The 18,558-nt window shown below is 48.1% G+C and overlaps 1 long non-coding RNA gene across 1 annotated transcript; it reads right to left on the bottom strand.

The window, feature by feature from the left end:
* Positions 1 to 2,295: 2,295 nt before the first annotated feature.
* On the bottom strand, positions 2,296 to 3,571 carry LOC122201013. The gene is made up of 2 exons (XR_006194040.1): positions 3,276 to 3,571; positions 2,296 to 2,522 (listed from the first exon to the last, which is right to left on the bottom strand). It is a non-coding gene; the product is annotated as an uncharacterized LOC122201013 (long non-coding RNA).
* Between the last annotated feature and the right edge of the window lie 14,987 nt (positions 3,572 to 18,558).

Raw genomic sequence — 18,558 nt, 5'->3', positions numbered from 1 at the left:
GTCTAGCGTCCGATCCCCATTCCTATTATCGCCCAGGACCTCGTAGTAATCCCTCACTCCACTCGGTGTCGGCAAGGCCCCTCTCTCCAAAGGCAGCCCGAGTCCTCTGCTCTCTGCTTCCCCTGAGCCGGTGGCCGGGGCCAGATGTGCTGGCCTGTGACTGTGTGTCCCTCGTGGGTGGCCTGGGGTCTCCCGGCTGGTGGAGGTCATCTCCTTAGCAGCCGTGGGACGGTGTGTGCCTGCCCTTGATGTCGGTCGCAGGGTCTACAGACCTTGTTCTCTGAGCCTCCGGGCTCCGCCTAGTTCTGGGGGTCTGCGTTCCTCTCCCAACACATTCCCTTCCTGGCCTACCCGTTGGAATCAAGAACTCTGAGGGTACAAATTGTGCAAGTCGCTGGGAATGGAGGAGCAGGGGAAGAAAACTCTCCGTATTTAGCCCTCACCAGTGCCCCAGCCATAAAGGCTGTACCCCAGAAGCCAGAGCCCCGCATTAGTGTGTATGCCCACTACAGCAACTCTTCCAGAAGCTTCTACCTCAGTAAGTGCTGTACTGAAATCGCCGTGTGGTTCCTTCCTATAGAAATCACAGGGTTGGGGCACCTGGGTGGCTCAGTCAGTTAAGCATCTGACTTCGGCTCAGGTCATGATCACACGGTTCATGAGTTCAAGCCCCGCGTCGGGCTCCATGCTGACAGCTTAGAGCCTGGAGCCTGCTTCGGATTCTGTGTCTCCCCCTCCCTCTACCCCTCCCCTGCTCATGTTCTGGCTCCCTCCCTCTCTCAAAAATAAATGAACGTTTAAAAAAGAAAAGAAAAGAAAGAACAGCATTCAGCGGCAGAGTCTGAGACACTGGTTTCCACCTCTAGAAAACCATATTGCTTACTGACTCAGAAATGGGAAAATTTTTATTTGTAGCTGTAAGTGAACACAGTTTAACAGGAAAGACTTGTCACGGGAGTCTCCCGCAACCTCCTGGCAGTGATCACCTCCTACAAGCCATTCCTGGAATGTTTAATCGTTTAATCGGGGATTCGCATTGGGGCGACTTCACATGCAGAATCTGAGCCAGCAACCCCCCACCCCCGCCCCTGCCCAGCTCTCTGGGAGCGACCTAATCAGGCAGCCAGTATTAGGAGAATCCCACCTGTTAAGTTGCTAACGCTCCCACAGGCCATCTGGGAACCAGGCAACTTGCAGCCATCGCTGCTGCAGATCAGAAGGGATTGGAGACACGACCTGACAACTATGTGATGTGTGATATGGGACGAAGGGGAAGAGAACTGAGACCACAACCGCATGCTTACCTGGGACCGGGTCTCAGCATCACCCAAAGAGATGATGTATTAAAGAATGTAAGTGAACATGTTGGATTCTCTCCCTCCATCTCCCCCTGGAGCTTCCCCTCTCGGAAAACCTCAGCAGCGGTTGTAGGTGGTATGTGTGGCCAGACTCAGGCCGCAGAGGAGAGGAGAAGGGGAGCAAGGAACCCAGGGAGGGTTGGAATGGTCAGGTTCAAGCAGGAGACGGGGCTCGAGGACCGGGATCTGTGCCAGGATCCCCGGCCCGAAATTCTGCCCCCATCACCTGCTTCTGCGACGATGGAACACGTCCCTTCTGCAGAGAGCACGGGTAGGTGTTTCAGGAGAGAGGGCTTCTCTTTCTGACACTGGAGTGGTCCTGACTCCTGGTGGCAGCCGTATGTGTGAGGAAACTCCATTGGCACTCTTCTCCGGCCAGTGTTCTGGAGCCCCAGCCCCTTGTGGGCTTGTAGCCCCAGCCCTGACCCGGGCCGGGTGGTCACCTCTCTGTGGACCGCTCCGTGTGGCCCTCCCACCCTTGACTCCCCCCGGGTACCCATCACCAGCATCATGCAGCCACACCTCAGAGGGTTGTCTCCCACTTCCCCGGTCCTGGAGCAGACCAGGGAACTTCTTTTCCGTTCGGAGGACTGACGTGCCTCCAACAAGGTCTAAACACCAACTTTACGCCGGGTCCTCCTCTCTAAGTGTGTTCCTTCTTTAGGTATCGTCTCTCGGCCTCTGGGAATTCTTTAGAGTCTCTCCCCTGTTAATAAGGTTTGATATTGAACTTCCCCTGTGTGTTTCTGTCTCCAAATGGGAACCTGACTGATACGGGATTGGGAGAGGCCGCAGCCCCTCAAAGATGGGATCCAGAGATCGGTTTGGTCCTGCCCGTGGGCCACAGTGCCCTGCTAAGCCCCCTGATAGTGGGGACAGGGATACCGGTAACCCGTGGCAGACGGCGGCATTAGAATTAAGCAAACTGTAACCTGTGTTTGATTCTGAGGAGGTGCCAGTTGAAGTAAGCACTTGACTTTATGGCTCAAATGACAACTATGAGCCCCGCGATCTGGGAATGATTTCTTTCAGGGCACTTGAGCATTTCCGAAAAGAAAATGACACAGTCACTTCCTTTAGCTTTCAGCTTCAGTGGCTGTCCGAGAGCTTCCACGATGGCCTTGGAAAGATCTCCGTTTTCTTATGGCAGCAGGGCTAAGATTGCTGGAAATAAAAATGGAACATTTAATTGTGTGGGTTGCTGAATTACAGTGATTCTTAAGTTCACAGTCTCATCAAGTGTCTCGTGTGCATTTTAGGACATTGGCTAGAAAAGAACAGAATCATGAAACTTTGAATGGGAACAACTGGTTGGACCCAAATAAAGCTGCCAAGTGAATTGCTGTGTCATTCGGAGCCTCCCTGAGCCAGAAGAATTAGCTTTCCCTCTACTGCCTGAGGAGGATATCCTGCCTTTGCTTGGAAGCCTTGTGACCACTCACCTGGGGCAAGCCTTGGGGAGTAGATTCTCCTGTCCCTCAACACACCAAGATGCTCTGCTGCTGCTAGGCCCAGGATCAAATCTCACTGTGTTCTTTTTTTTTTTAATGTTTGTTTATTTTTGAGAGAGAGACAGAGTGTGAGTGGGGGAGGGGCAGAGAGAAGGAGACACAGAATGGGAAGCAGGCTCTAGGCTCCAAAGACTGACATGGGGCTCAAACCCCCAAACCATGAGATCATGACCTCAGCCAGAAGTCAGACACTCAACCGACTGAGCCACCCAGACGCCCCCAAATCTCACCATGTTCTAAGGGACCAGAACACACTATAACCCAGGAGAAGGTAGCTTGCATACTCAAAGAATTGCAAGAATTTTACATATGGACAGAAAGCCTGGAAAAGACAGGCAGGAGGGAATTCTAAGGGTGTTAGACCAGGTGCAGCCTTCAGCTACAAAGATAAAACAGAAATAGTTACCGTAAAGGGTGGCATAAAGGGTCCCAGTCACCAAAATGCTTTAACCACAAGGATATCCCCCAGGAGGCTGATTGATCGTAGTGTCTGTAGGAATTACATAGATTTGTAACCCACCAGTAACTTGCTTGACTGAGTTAATAAACTCTAGATCTGGAGCCACAACCCTGACTTGAATCACCACAGTGAAGAATCGTGGCCTCTCAATGAGTTTCCAGACCTCAGTCGGTTCACAGACCCAGAGCTCTTCGACTGAAGGAGAAGCCAAGTAACCTGAGGAAGGACCCTGTGCCGTTGCTGCAAACACCCAGTGTAACAAGAGTCTCGTAGTCCTTTATGAGAGCTCACTGGGGCATAATGCGATGATCCTTATGGGATTATTAGGTCGTAGTTCCGAGCTGATGCCACTATGACTCAACAGTCAAAGTGGGGCTTACAGCAGTGAAATAATAGAGACTTAGTTCAAATCTGACTCATAGGGGGCTTCATTGGCCCCCAAAGTAACTCTCTGACCATGGGGTGCTGTCATGATGGCCGGAATGTCCAAGTGAAAGTCCATGGAATGTCCTCTCCTTATCAGGATTGTGAACTAGAAGCAATACCTCCTCTCTGGAAAAACTGCAGTGATTGATATTGCCGCCAAAGATTTGAAAACATAAGGGGTGATGGCATCTGTCACATTCCCATCTGACTTACCCTGCAATCACGTCGGATAGATCTTGGAGGATGACGGGGGCTACTGCCAACTTAACTCAGATAGTGACTGCAGGTGCTTCTGTTTCCAGTGTATCATCTTCACTGGAACAAATCCATGGGAACTCTGACACTTGGTACGAGGCTAGGGACCCCGCCAAGCCTTTATTTCCGCACCAATTTGGAAGGAACACAAAATGATCTCTGCTTTCACTTGGCGGGGCAAACAGTATGCCTTCACAATCCTTCATCAGGGCTCAACCAGTTCTTCTCTGAGTATGAATTCCCAGAATCAACGAATGAGGATGGTTCTTCTCACGATGATGCTTAATCTCTGCTTATCGTCTGAGAAGCTTTGGGCTGTGTGTGTTTGGATGTCTTAGTCCCTAAAGGGGACATATACTTCCATCAGAGGACACAATGGTGCTCCCCCTAAATTGGAAGATGAGACTTCTACCTGACCGTTTTGGGCTCCTGATGCCCCTTGAGCAGACAGGTGGGAGAGTTACCATATTTGTTGGAGTAGTTGATCTTGAACGCCAAGAGGAAACTGAGTCACTGCTGCACAAGGGAGATTTTATCTACAATCCACTGGACTCTCTGGAGTGCCTCTTAGTACCTCCATATCCAGTAGGAAAAGTCAATGAAAAGTATGGCAACCAAAAAGAGACACATCGATTGATGACCTAGACCCTTTGAGAATTGTTTGAGTCGTTCTACCTGGTAAATAACCCAAATCAGCTGAGATCCTGGCTGAATAGGGGGAAATACAGAAATCATATTGAAAAATGCAATAATTAAGTACCCACTAGAGTCTAATAGTCAATTACAGGAATAAGAACTAGAATAGCTTTGTGTATTTTTCTTTCCTCGTTATATGTGTTCACTTGCATAGATTGTTTTCTTCTTGTTCCTTTGCCCAGTTTTGATTTTATATACAAGTTGTTCTGGGTTAATTGTAAACTGTGCTCATTAGCTCACAGAATATGCAGTGGGAATGTGATGGAATTTGGGACTCATTCATACACCAGACGTGGCTTGTAAAGGCAACTCGTACAGATAACCTGTAAAGATGACTGTGTCTTCCTAGGGCGGAAATACAGCATTGTTGAAACGTTGCGTGAAATGTGTAGCATGTGTGCATGTGGAATCTGAGTCACCGAAGAGTGGGCTGTGACACCAATCTGTTCTTCATCTCCAGGTGTGTCCCGTATTGCCCGCTCTGTGATCATTGGGCTGGACTCCAAGCATTTTGCCTCTATGGCAAGCGTGTGAGGAGAGGGTGATGGGATACAGCAGGACGGAGATGCTCTTTTTCTTGGTTCCAGGAGGCTTCTTGTTGTGTCTTTCTTGCTCCCACCACTTGGCCTCCAGCCGTGCATGTGGCAAAAGTAGGGCGGGGCTCCAGTCTTGCTGCTCACCCAGGGCAAGCAGGTCCTTGAAAGCTCACATCCATTGCCCTGGGCCCAGTAACCACCTCAGCATGCCCTACCTCCCGACAGGCACTACACAGCTTAGTCCTCACACTGTCCTGCTGCAATGTGGGCTCCCCGTTCTCTGACTCACACAGTTGCATCTTGCCTGCCTAAAGGGAGTGTCTCCTGACCCCCGTGAGGAGTCTGTCCTGCTAGTGACTTTTCCAGCCCTCCATAGTAAATCCACCCTAACACGTGCCCTTCCCTGAATCTTGTGTTCACTATTCTATTGTCAGCCATTTCTACTTCATTCAGTGCATGCCTGTACTTTTGCCAAGCTTCCAAGAGCCACTCTAGGAGTGCGTTAGCACGTCTCATGGGGTCCTTGCTAGGGTGTTATGTCCTACAGTGCTCCATATCTCAAAACTCTCCCGTGGCCAGCCTAAAAATAGCCAGAGATGTTTTTTCCAGTTCCTACCAGAACACATTAGCCAAATTCCACAACTCCTTCAGTGGATAGTTTCTCTCTTCCCGCCACAGGCCCAGCACATGGCCCATTTCACATCCTTGTTCTTACTCTGGTTTCCAGGAGGACATAAGGGGACCTTATCTTATAAGGCGCCTGCCTCCCTTGAGGCTTCTATATTATCTTCACGTGAAGAGTGGGTCTCTTCCTTAGGCCCAGAACACTCAGAGGAATCTGGGATGTCAAGGTTTTCCCAAATGCATCTACCCAGCTATCCCTGTTCCAACTTTCAGGGTCTCACTTCCTTCGCTATTAGAGCCCTAATTTTGGCACCGGAAGCCTGCTACGATAGAGAATTCACTTTTCTCTTACGTGTTTCTCTTAAGTACTTTCATGACTAAGTCTTCAACCTGGTCTTGAGTCTGAACCTCTTGCCACAGGAGATACCATAAATGTTGCAAAGAGTCCTTTCTTGCCTTCCCATGCCATCTTGACTCGGTGACTCATCACCCTGTGGAGTAAACCACGGGTCCTCAGCATTAACCACCCGCTCCATGGTTCTTACGGCTATCAAGCCCCAAGCTCCAGAAATGTCACTTAGGCCGTTGCATCCTTTGTGACCCAACTCTCATCCCAGGTCACTGCCAGTGAGAGTCTGAACACGTGCACTGTGACAGCATTCCAGGGGCTCTTTGTCGTCTCCCTGCCACTCGCAATGGGGTCCGCCTTGCCAGTCAGCCAGCATCGGATCTATTTCCAAAATCCCATTACAGTTCACATCCTAGAACCTTGCCTGATAGTCACGCTGAATTCCATGAGAGCAGATGCTGAGACATCGCTGAGAGATGGCCGCTTGGGTGGGGAGAGGCCGGAAGTCTCTCAGGAGACACAGCTTTAAGGAAGTAAGGGAAAGAGAAGCGAGCAGAAGGAGACGCCAATTTGCAGCTGAGGCCTCAGCTGATTCTGTCGAGCATTTTGGAGCTGGGAGGACTTTCACAGTGTCCCAAATGGGGTCCTACAGGGGCCGGGGCTGGGTCTCCCTGCTTCGGCATATTGTTGCTTGTGGGACACCTTCCTGGAGGTGGTGTAGCTTTGGGTGAGGCTGATCCTGATGGCTGAGGGCAATTCCAGTGAGAGCCGCACCCTCGAGGCATCACCCTGAGAGACCCACAGGTCAGGGACTGGGGGCCTCATAGTTGCAAAAGGGATATGGGGATGTGCTGAGTCATGTCCTGCCAGGCAGGCTGCCATCTTGGATCAGAATTTGTTCTACAGCCAGCAGGCAGGCTCAGTGTCCTCCGTGCCCACAGATGGGCTCAGCCGAATAGAGGACTTGGCATCTATTCCAAAATCAAAGCTTGTGCAGGTACTGACTTCATTTGATGAAATCATAATTTCTGTACACACAGATTTTGTACTCTCCTTTTTGCTCCTGTGGTTTGAGAGTCAAGAGTCGTGGAAAGAAGGAAGACGGGAAAGGTGGTTGGTTTGTGGACCGCTGTGGCATGAGGCCCTGTCCTTGTCACCTCTGCCCTTGCATAGATACAACCAAAGGTGGGGACGAGCTCCAGACCCACAGCATGAATTCCTGCCCTCTTGTTGCAGGGCCGTGAGTAATCCACCATGATGGGAGAAGAAAATGGAACGTAACTGTGGGCCCGCATGACACTCAACGTTAAATCAAGTTAGTTCATCCTGATTAACATGGGTTCCCTCAGAAGCCAATACATCAGTCATCGCCTCTGGCCGCAACTGTGCTCACGATGAGAAAAGTCCCAGGACCACTTCTGAAGGGGTTGTCTAAATCCCTGGAATGGAAAAACTATCTTGTGACCTTGCGATCCTACAGAATTTCCACCCTCTCCACTCATAGCTGGGGGCTGTGGTGGGAGCCCTGCACGTGCCCTTCTGGATGACGGTCCTGCTGTCCCTCAGGACCCGGGCGGCAGTGAGCAGGCTACTGTCTGGTGTACATGGCTTCTCAAAGGGCAGGACCATAGCCTGTACTTGAGATGCCCATCGTAGCCTCAAACTTTAGGGGATCGCCAAAAGCCTCCGTAAGAAGGACAGGTATTTTCAAAACTCCGAACAAAGGCCAAAAATTTATGGTGGACAAAATGCCTACCTTCTAAATGAAGCCAGGATTGATTTCTTGATTTTAACTTTTGCCTGAAGCCCTGCCATAGCTCCTCATTGTCCTGCCAAGGGGGACCAGTCTCCTTTCCAGGGATTACATGACGCAGACTTCCTGTCTGAAGTTTGTGGTCTCCAGAAGCGTGTGGTGGTTCATCGTCCGTACTGTGTATCAGAGTCACCTGGAAGGCTTGGGGGAGCACAGATTGCTCAACCCCAAGCCTAGAATTGCTGATTTAGCAGGTCTGGGTGACAGGGCTCCTGCTGATGTAGGGACCACATGTAAGAACTCTCATGGTGACAGCTCTCTGGATAATAAGCCAATAGTACCCATAACAGGAGCTCATTTAAAGGAAAATGCTTTTGGTCACTGAGTGAGTAAATGAAATGTCCTAGAGCCAAGGTCAGCTGGTAAGTATACTGAGGGGCATATTGAAGAGGAATCTCTTATCCTTTGTCTTTTTAAGGGGCACTTTATCGCTCACGTTGGGTGGGCTCAGCTCTCTGTTGCTCGTGACCAGATGACATATTTGAGGCAGATGTTGGGGTCACTGGGGCTCTGATGTCCATTTCCATGCTCCAGGGGCAGGGCACAAGCACAAAAGAGGTTCAATTTCAATTTGGTTCCAGAGGCCTCTGTTCTGTCCTCCACCTATCCCCTACCATTCTTAGCATCCTTGACTGGAATGCCACCCAGTCTGTTCCTATAGTGATGCCACTGGGACCCGGCCTCCTCAGCCCCCCTCAGAGATGGATGGGAGTGAAGGTAATAGGCCTTTTTGCCCAGGAGGCCCTGTGTGAACAAGCCCCTCCCCCTCCACCCCCACACCCCTCAACCTACTGCTGAACTCTCCTCAGTTTCCATTTCCTTCCTCTGGCTAAGGACACCTGGACTTTTCTCTGGGGAACCCCTCTAAGGCCAGCTCTAGGTAGGGGCCTGACCACTCCAGAGCAACAGTGACTGCTTCAGGGATGGTCACATGACTTCTCTGGGCCAATAAGAGCCTGTCTTGGGATTTTCGAGTCAAGCAAAAGGACGTTTTGACAGCTAGCCATGGGTTAAGGGCTAAATTTCCCAACTCATTTCCCGAGTCATTGCTTCCAATGGAAAACCCATTGTGCAGGCTTTATTGAGAGCTGTCCCCAAGGCGCATCAGTCAGGGGACCCAGCAAGGGGTTATTTACAGTTGTGTACACTTTAAATAATGGTCTGCTTTTGATTTAGTCTGACAGTCCATGATTCTGTGACACAGCACAACCTCAAAATGATCAACGAAATTAGGTAGAAAGGTCGAGGCATGAATTCGGGAAGGTGAGAAAATATTAGCCTTACTGCTGTTTCAAAATTTCTATTATTTCTCCTTAGATGGCTAGCTGCAAGTCAGTTAGGCAGTGGACTTCTGTCATTAGGTTTTCTATTATAGCACCGCAGAGAATGGATGTAACTCTGTGACAGTCATCCTGGAAAGGAGGCAGATATCCATTTGCTATCAGCAAGCAAATTCAGAAGAAGGCAGGAAAAATAGACAAAAATACGCAGTTCTTTCCCCCCCCCCACGCTTACCTCTTTTTTCCACCCCCACCCCCATTTGGAGGAAGGCACAACTTTTCTGAATCCTGAGCCTTTCTGTGGACCCCAAGAATTCCAGAAAGAAAGAATAGGGAGTTGGAAGAAGCCCTGGAGAAGCGTCCAGGGAGTCGTCTGCTGCTGTAGTTGTTCACGCACAGGCTGCAGGTATTAGTGAAGATGTGAATTTGACATAATGTGACGTTGCAGTCAAGGAATGGAACCAGTAAATGAAAAATGGTGGAGATCCAGGAAGTACTGTCTTCTGCATGTCACAGCTCTGTTCCCTGCTGTACATTTGCCTCGTGTTTCTGCTTCTGCAGATTGGTAGATAAACGTACCCTCACTTCCGATGTGATCAGCTCCATCCAAGGAAACAGTCCAGGCTGACGCTATAGTAGCTTCATTCCCATTTTTGCTCTGGAGGAGGGTCGTCTGATTGGCCCAGATTCCTGCCGGTGTCCAACCTGAGCCATCATTTGGGTGTCTTCACCTCACGACTTCAGTGGATAAAACGTGTAGACAGGTGGGCAATTCTTGGTCCTTGAGCTTGGAAGATCCTCCAGAATCATCCCCCACACTGTATGAGCACCTGGCAAAAATGTTTGTGACAATCAGGCGTCAGATGTGATTTTCAAGCAAATGACCTTGCAAGTCTCCTCTGATGCCACTCTAACAACATGGCGGACAAGGAAAATTGAAGGGAGCGCAAGAGGAGAGGACAGCACTAGGGTTGTGCCTACCTTAGTGACATGTTGAAGATTAATTCCATGTTTTAGTAAGAGCTTGAAAGATGAAAGGGGCTGGAAATGGTTTTACATCTTTCCTATAAATTCCTGGGAACGTAGGCTGAGAGATGAATTTGTTTCAGGGCTGTGATTTGTAACAACATTCACTTTAAAACTGCCTTCGCTGTGTGTTACGGGGTATCTTTCACCTCAGAGGAAACTTATATAAGGCCAAGAAATTGGATCTCTGAAGGGAGAGGTAACGAGGTTTTAGGATTACCAAGTGGCCCTGGGTTAAGCTCACTGTACTCACTCGATACGTAACCAATCCTTCACAGATGGGGTGTTGGGGCTGGAACGGTCCCTGGAAATGATACGGTCTCCCTTCCTCATTTTACAGTTGAGGAACTGAGAGCCTGGAGCTCAGGGCTGTCATAAGGGTCTTATTGTACTCATTTGGATCATAGAAAGCACAGGAAATCTCTCTACATGGTGTGATTTGGGAGATTCTGGGAAGCCCTTTCTCAGCGACTTGAAAATATCTTAGGTACTAGGCTGTTACCCATGCTAGGAACCACACCACTTGTAATTCTTAACTTTCCATTAGGCACTACTTGCTACTGCACATCCTGTTGTAACGTGGAAGTATCTGGAAGACAGTCATGAGATGGATTTAGCAACCATGGAGGCGTTTATTGAAATAATAAAGGGGGCACTTGGGTGGCACAGTCGGTTAAGCGTCCGACTTCAGCCAGGTCACGATCTCGTGGTCCGTGAGTTCGAGCCCCGCGTCAGGCTCTGGGCTGATGGCTCAGAGCCTGGAGCCTGTTTCCGATTCTGTGTCTCCCTCTCTCTCTGCCCCTCCCCCGTTCATGCTCTGTCTCTCTCTGTCCCAAAAATAAATAAAAAACATTGAAAAAAAATTTTGAAATAATAAAGGAGATGGACTCGGAAGTCACACAAATGGGAGAATGAGTCTCCCTCCACTCTCCCACTCACACGCTGCGGGGCTTCTTACAAATTATTTCCACCTGGGAGTGTCAGTTTTATCAACTGTAAAATGGAAAACAGACTATCTGTCTCATAGGATGGATAGGATTACATGAAATATGGTGCAAACCCTGACCTGAATCAGCACTGAGTAAATAACGTGTGAATGGTGAGCACTGAATAAATAGAAGGCACTGTCCTCATCATCACCACTGGGGTCCTCATCATTTCTGGACATGTGTCTACTTGAAACAGTGTCTTCCCAGTGAAGGATGGGTCTTCCTGGAGCAGGACGTAAGAGGAGCAGGACGTAAGAAGGAAAACAGGAGCAGACAAGACCTGGGGCGTCAAAGGCAAACCTCATACTTCATAGTTAGGTGGATGATTGGTTCCGGCTTATGTATTGGCCAAACCAAGATGCTTATGGATTCATGGCTCAAGAATTAAAATGTACATCCCTGAGTTCAAGAAATCCTCAGTGACGGTTACATTGATATCAAAGTCACCACCAGTCACATTCCAAGCCCTTGATTCTTAAGAGGTCTTTCAAAAAGAAAACAATACATGACCAATGGAAGCAAAAGTGGCTGTATGTTCTTTTCACTGTTTTGACCTCGTTTTTCATTTTGAGCGTAGAAAGTTTTGAGAGGCTCTTGGATTCACTTTTAGCCAAGGATCCAAGGACTTATGAAATGGCCGTGCGTCAACTTTGGGAGCTACAGATAATTCCTGAGGCCAGTCTGAGGTCAGTTCCTCAACGTGTCATGGAACCCAACTGACCAATTCTGGTGTTGAAGTTAATGCACCTTATTTATTTAGCATTTGCTGACTCGTGTAGTCAACAAACTTTTATGATCTACACAACCCTAAACGTGGCTTCAATCAGTTTTGCAGTGTGTTCTGGGCTTTCCTGCTGGAGCACAAGGTCTGCAATTGTAAGCCCCCCATGAGGCAAACTGCTACATCCTTCTCTGCTGCATTTTCTTTCTGTAGGTCCAACTACTTCCAGAATTTCCAAAAAGGCAATTGTGTACAGAGGGCATTTAAAAATGATGGAGCTTGTTTTATTTCTAGCTCCCTCGTGGTTCTTACCACCCTCTGTGTTTCCCAAACCCAGGGAACTCCTGTATTTCTCAACATCGATGTGACTCCTTTTGCTCCTTTAGCAGAGTCTATAAGTGGAGGTGGACTGAATGACCTCACCTAGGGCCCTTGCCTCAAGCTTATACCCTGATCTTGGTACTCTAGACTTGACCATCCTCTTAGTGAGAAAAGAAAAGGCAAAGGAATGAAGAAAGAGAAGCTTATTTATTTATATTCTCTGTGAGAGCCAGTAAAAGCTTTCTAAGATATGTTCTCCACGTCTTCTCTCCTAGATCCTGTGCTGGTCCTTGTAGGCATTCCAGGTGTCCATTGTAGGCAGAGTCATATCTTTCCATCTTGGTCAAATGTGAACAAAACATAGTTGAGAACATAAGGCAATCCACGAGAGAGCCCAGTAAGCATTGCTCGGTCGTGATAGTAAAATCCTTGTTTTTCTTGCTAGAAGACCGCTCCCAAGACACAGGGTCCGCTATTGTTCCTCGAAGGCCATTCAGTTATTGACTCATACAGGGGCCTTTTTATTACATGGGAGAGGTGACGAGGTTGACAGAGTGTACAGAGAAAGAATTGAGTTTACCCTCAGATTGCATCCTTGACCTATTTAAGAGCATCAGGTGAGAAGGAGAGACAGTGGGTTGACAGTGAGTTGTGACCAGGTGATGAAGGCTTTGTGAAGCTTGCTCAGGAGGCTGGACTCCATCCTGCATGCCATGAATGGAAGCCCATGGGCAGTGTCTATGGACGGGAGTGACATGTTCGAGAAGGATGATCTTGCCAAGAGAAGTTTACTTTGGTGAATTACATCAATGAAAATGACCCGTTTAATTTAGGCTGTAGAAGCCACAATACTCCAATTGGCAGGTACTCCGAGATTCAGTAGTTGAGTTGCTGGACCCTCCAGTAGAGACGACCTTACCTATCCATCATGCCACCAAGGAACCTGAAGTTGTACATCAGGAGAATCCGTGGCAAAGTGGAAAGTGTACTAGGCCTGGGGGAATGTGACCTAGCACTACTATTTATTCCCTTCATGAGTGGGATCAAGTCCCTTAAAATTCCTGGGTCTCAGGTTTCTCACCTGCAAAGGGAAGATAAAACCTGCCCTATAACACTTAGCTGTTATGGGAATAAACGAGATCATCAAGTGAAAATGCTCAATCATTGGAGTACGGATGAAAGCCTGTGTGTGTCAGCTCCGACTTCTGGCTCGTTACTTTATCAGCAAAATCAAATAGGCTTTCATTCAGTCTTCTGTGGATTCTTTGGACTACAAAGGTTTGTTGTCGAGAGCTAAAGACTGATTACCTTCTGTGCGAGGTTTATGGGACTTTCACAAAGCAGTCCCAGCAAGAGAAGTCACTAGCTCAGTAATCACTGTAGACTCTTGATTCCTCTAAGGTGCACATTTTCCCACTATTCCCCTTCCCCATTCCATCTCCCTTCCAATCCTCTAGTAATGACTTCCAACCGCGTGGCTCAAATAGGACCTGTCGTATGTCTTGAACAGGTGGGCAGATGCAACACGAAGGGGGTGTCTGAAGCATTACCTTCAACATGTTGAATGTGAACCAGGAGCAGGAGAACCTTCTGGGTGGCATTGGCTGGTGCTGAGAGTATTGTGAGGGTAAGGGTCACAGTGCGTGACAAGGGGCCAACATGCAGAGAGAGGCAGATGTGGTTTCAGGATGAAACTCCCACTGGTCGCCACTCTTAAGGAAAGCCGCATTCATCCTTTCTTTCCTATGATCTGCCTCACAAACCTGTCACTCTTTTAGTCTTGGCCTCAGTAGCATTAAGTTTCGTCATTTGCGAATAAAAATATTCCTTTCCTCTATCTACCTTGAATTGCAATCAGAGGTTTTGTTGTTTATAATACATTTGAGTGAGCTCTTTCTGGCTGTTTCTGAGCAAGTATGATAATTTTAAAATACAGCCCCAGCAGAGTCTGACATTGTTTTTACCAAAAAGAGGGTTTATGTGCTTTTCTTTGGAGTCTTGGCGGGCTTCTCAGTGTTCCATCCAGTCGAGTACAGCAGAGTGATGCTATGTGATTCCTGAAGCTGGTCACAAAGGGTTACATAGCTCAGACTCGGTCCTGTGGAACACTCATTATGGGGGAAGCCAGAAACCATGTAAGAAGTCCACTTGTCCTGAGACCACCACTCTGGCTGGAGAGGCTACGTGCGGGTGTCTGGTCAACAGCTCCCAGCTGATGGGCGGTCCTGTGAGTGAGCCAGCCTGGAGTCCCAGTCCAGCCTAGCCTTTCAAGGACTGAAGCCCCACTGACATCTGACTTCTACCCCCAAGAGGCAATGGGAACTGCCGAGCCGGGCTTCTTCCAAATTTCTGACAAATGTATCTTGAGAAAGAGAGAAAGAATGTTGTTTTAAACTCCTACATTTTGGGACACATTCTTAGGCAACAATAGTAATTGAGCAACAAGTCACTTAAGAACTAGGAGGCTCTGGGAGATTATCTGTAAAACCCAAGTACCACCTCCTTCACAGGGTTGATGTGAGAAATTAAGGACGTGGTGTCAGAACAGTGCCTCACAACGTGTCTGTACATCAACAGCTCTCATTAAATGCTCCTTCTCTCTGCCATCCTTCCATTAAGTGATAGGATCTTGGTAAGAAAGATTCCATAGACTCTAGATATTTTGCTGATGCTATTTTTTTCTTTTGGACCCACTATCCCAGAGATAGTGGATTCCCAGAGAATTCCCAGTCAATCATTAGTCTGAGGCATACTTAGAACTTTCTTTGGGTTCATTTATTCAGGATCCTTCTTTGGTGTCCACAAGTTCTTAGTAACTGTCATGTTCGTGTTAATTTTCTGTCCCTTTTAACTCTTTAATGAGTTAACAGCAGGGACACTATTTGGTAGAATATTCTTTTAGCTCCGTAAGTAGATCAACAAGTCATAAATTCTTGTTGAAGTTCAAGACCAGATGTTTGAATGTTCAATGGTAGGAGAAAAATCATATGCCTCATTAGAATGAAGAATACCAGTTGTTTTACTCGTATACAGTGACTTCTTATTCTACTAGTTGACAGATTACTATTATTTCATTGTTTAAATGATGGCAGAAAAAGCTATCACAATTTCTCTTTGCTTTCAAGTTAAACAAATGTTCAAGATTTCTGGTGAGAAAACCACAGTAGTCATGAAAACTGACAGTAATCCCAGCAACAAAGCTCCTTCTCAGGTAAAAAATCCCAGATATTAGAAAAGAGAAAGGAAAAAATTATATAGGCATAGACTAAGGTAACAAATGGTGCATCTCCTGCCTCCCTCTGAGTCTTGGACATTTGGAAAAGTTTGAGCAATTTCATGATAGGGTGAGGGTTTTAAGACTCTATTTGTTGAATTTATTTTTCACGGTTCAGTGACGAAAGTAAGTTCCACAAATAGATTTCAAGTGGATCAGGCATTTTCAGTTTGGAAAGCTAATCTCCTGAGCGGCGAGCTCTGTGCATGCCTGGAAAGGCTCAGAGCAACAGTGACGTGAGACAGCCAAGCATCCGAGTTCTGGGCCGTTCTGGTCCTCATCCCACCACGTGGGGTTTGGGGGGTGGGGGGCAGAGAGGACCAGAGTGATTTTTTTGTTGTTGTTCTGTTGTAGCCCTTCTTTCTATTACTGCTGCCAAACTCTGTGCTGGAAGCACACAGGCTTTTTGGTGTTGATGTAACTGGTCCTAATGGAGGAATCCTCACTCTACCTATTTGCCTCTAGACACCACTTGGTGCTTTCAGGGCCCCTGGGTGGAGAACCGAGCCAGGGGTCCCATGGCCCCCTCAGGGATGGAGTCCCAGGGCTGGAAGGAACCACAGAACACTTTAGTCTCCCTTCTGGGGACAAGCTCTAGCCCTCCCTCTGGACGACCCCCTCACTGTGCTCTCTGGTTTAGATGCTGTCTCCTCTCCTGCCCTCTATGGATTTGTGGCCACACGTGACTTCATGTATGGTCATCGGGCCATCTTTGGGCTGCCCCTTAGATCTCTAAGTTGAGAAGCCCTCATCCATTAGTTGTACCAGGTTCTCTAACCCACGGGGATCTCCTGTGTCGGTGTCCTGCTTGCCCGGACTGCCTCACCACGTAAGAATGTCATTCTTTCCACCCAGGCAGTCTCCTTTATTTATGCCTCATAACATAACAATAGCAGTGGTTTCCTGGGCAGAATTCTAAGAAGGCTGCCAAGATTCCTGGCCCCATATGCACCTCGTAGAATCAATCCCTTTCCCCTGAGTGAAGGCAGGCCTGTGGGTGGCAGTCACTCCTGTGACTAGGGTGCACCTCAGCTGACTTTGAGCTAACCGCAGTGGGGAGGATTCTGGTGGTCCTGGCCTAATCAGGAGAGCCCTTTCTGAAGTCACAGATATTGAAAGGATGAGTGAGATTCAATGTGGATGGTGGTTGGGGGAGGTCTCTGTCGTGGACTCTGACTGTGAAGGGGACCCGTGACAGCAACTTGAGCATGGCTCCTAGCAGGTGAGAGCAGTCCCCAGCAGAAACCTGCAAGGAACTGAATTCTGTGGAGAACTTGAGGTAGCTTGGAAAGGATCCTTCCCTAGTCAAGTCTCTAGGGGGAAAGGTGTGGAGAAATCAGCCACAAAGGGCCTGGTTATCTTAAACCACTAGATTTATGGTAAGTTGTTGTGCATCATAAAAGTAAGTAGGGGCACTCATCCACATGCTGAACATTGTGGTAAAGATGTTCATTTCATTCCTGTAGCAACCCTTGAGGCCATCACTGTGTCCACCACTAGGACAAGAAGACTGAAGCCTGGCCCAGTGGACAGAACTGGCAAAGATTGCTTCCTGAAATCTTGCTGTGTCCCCCTCGCTTTCCTTGAATTTGTAAGACCCACTCCCAAGTGATGCTGTGTCCTCTACATTGCTTGGTCTGTCCTTAGAATTTGAATGGTACAGGCCGATGCTGGCACCTTGCCTAAAGGATTTCGACCCAACCCATTTCGTCTCTTACAGGTAGCGGCCAGCGAGGGTGCTGCTTTCCATGTAACCGTGCCTTTGAAGAATCTCATTCGGCTTTGAGTCTTCCAACATGAAGCTTACACTCTTTCTTTTACAAAAGACAAACTGAGTGAAGCTATCTCTGGCCTTTGTTTTGAAGAAATGGGCCGTATTCTCAGCTTGTCCTCCCAGCCCTCACACTACGTTCCCCAGCTAGTGAGCCCCTACACCACAGCGGGCCCCTCCCTCAGCTCCAATCTCCCACCCAGGCTAAGACAGCAAAAGTGCTCGAGGGATTTCTCTATTTTTAGAACCTCCTGAAAGCCAGTCTTTCCCCACCAAAACACAAGATTTCCAGAGAGATAGAAGAAATGTGCCCTTGCTCCCACATGGGAGGGGAAAGAGGGCATAGTGAAAATTGCAGGACGAATTGACAATGGAGTGGAGGGCAGGGGCCAGTGTGGGGACAGGCTGGAATATAGAAAATGACATTACAGCGAAATGAACAGGCAAGATCAGCAGAGTAGACAAGCACAAAACCACTCCTGCCAAACGATGAGTAAGGAAGAAGATTCAGCACAAAGTCCAAGTGCAGAAGACATGCCAGCAAGGGCTCCAGAACCCAGCAGTATTTGAAGTCTGTGAGTTGTAGGTCTCTGCAGTGAGGGGTTGTACAGATGCTTCCTAGGAAGAAGCCACGAATTAACAGGACACTGTCAGAGATTATTGTCAGTTCAGGAGTCCAATCATTAGAGACTTCGGGAAAATCAGATGAAGGTAATAAAAAGTATGACGGTAATGATACAATATTGAGCATTCAATCTACTGTTGAACTGATTGAATCCTAACAAACATCTTCTGAAGCTCTTACTCTTATTATACCCATTTTACAGACAAGGAAATGGAGGTGCTGAGGAGTTAAGTAATTTGGCCCAAGGAAGGGCAGGGACGGGAATGGTGAGGAGCCCCATGTGGCCGGAAACAAGTGAGAGAAGATGGAAAAGGGATGTAGAGAAACAACAAGACATGATCCTGGAGGGTCTCACGGGGCCATTGCAAGAAATGTGGCTTTTACGTGGAGTGACATAGTAGACCACCAGAGCGTTTTGAGAAGGGTCCTGGGGTGTGACCCACATTAGAATATCATTCTTCCAGCTGCGAGGGTGAGAAGAAATGGGAAGCAGGGCTGGGGGTGACGGGCAAGGCGTGTGGAT

Source organism: Panthera leo, chromosome D1, assembly GCF_018350215.1.
Source record: "Panthera leo isolate Ple1 chromosome D1, P.leo_Ple1_pat1.1, whole genome shotgun sequence".
In the NCBI taxonomy this organism is placed as follows: domain Eukaryota; kingdom Metazoa; phylum Chordata; class Mammalia; order Carnivora; family Felidae; genus Panthera; species Panthera leo.
The sequence above is the reverse complement of the archived record's forward strand: the minus strand, read 5'-3'. Positions and strand labels throughout refer to the sequence as shown.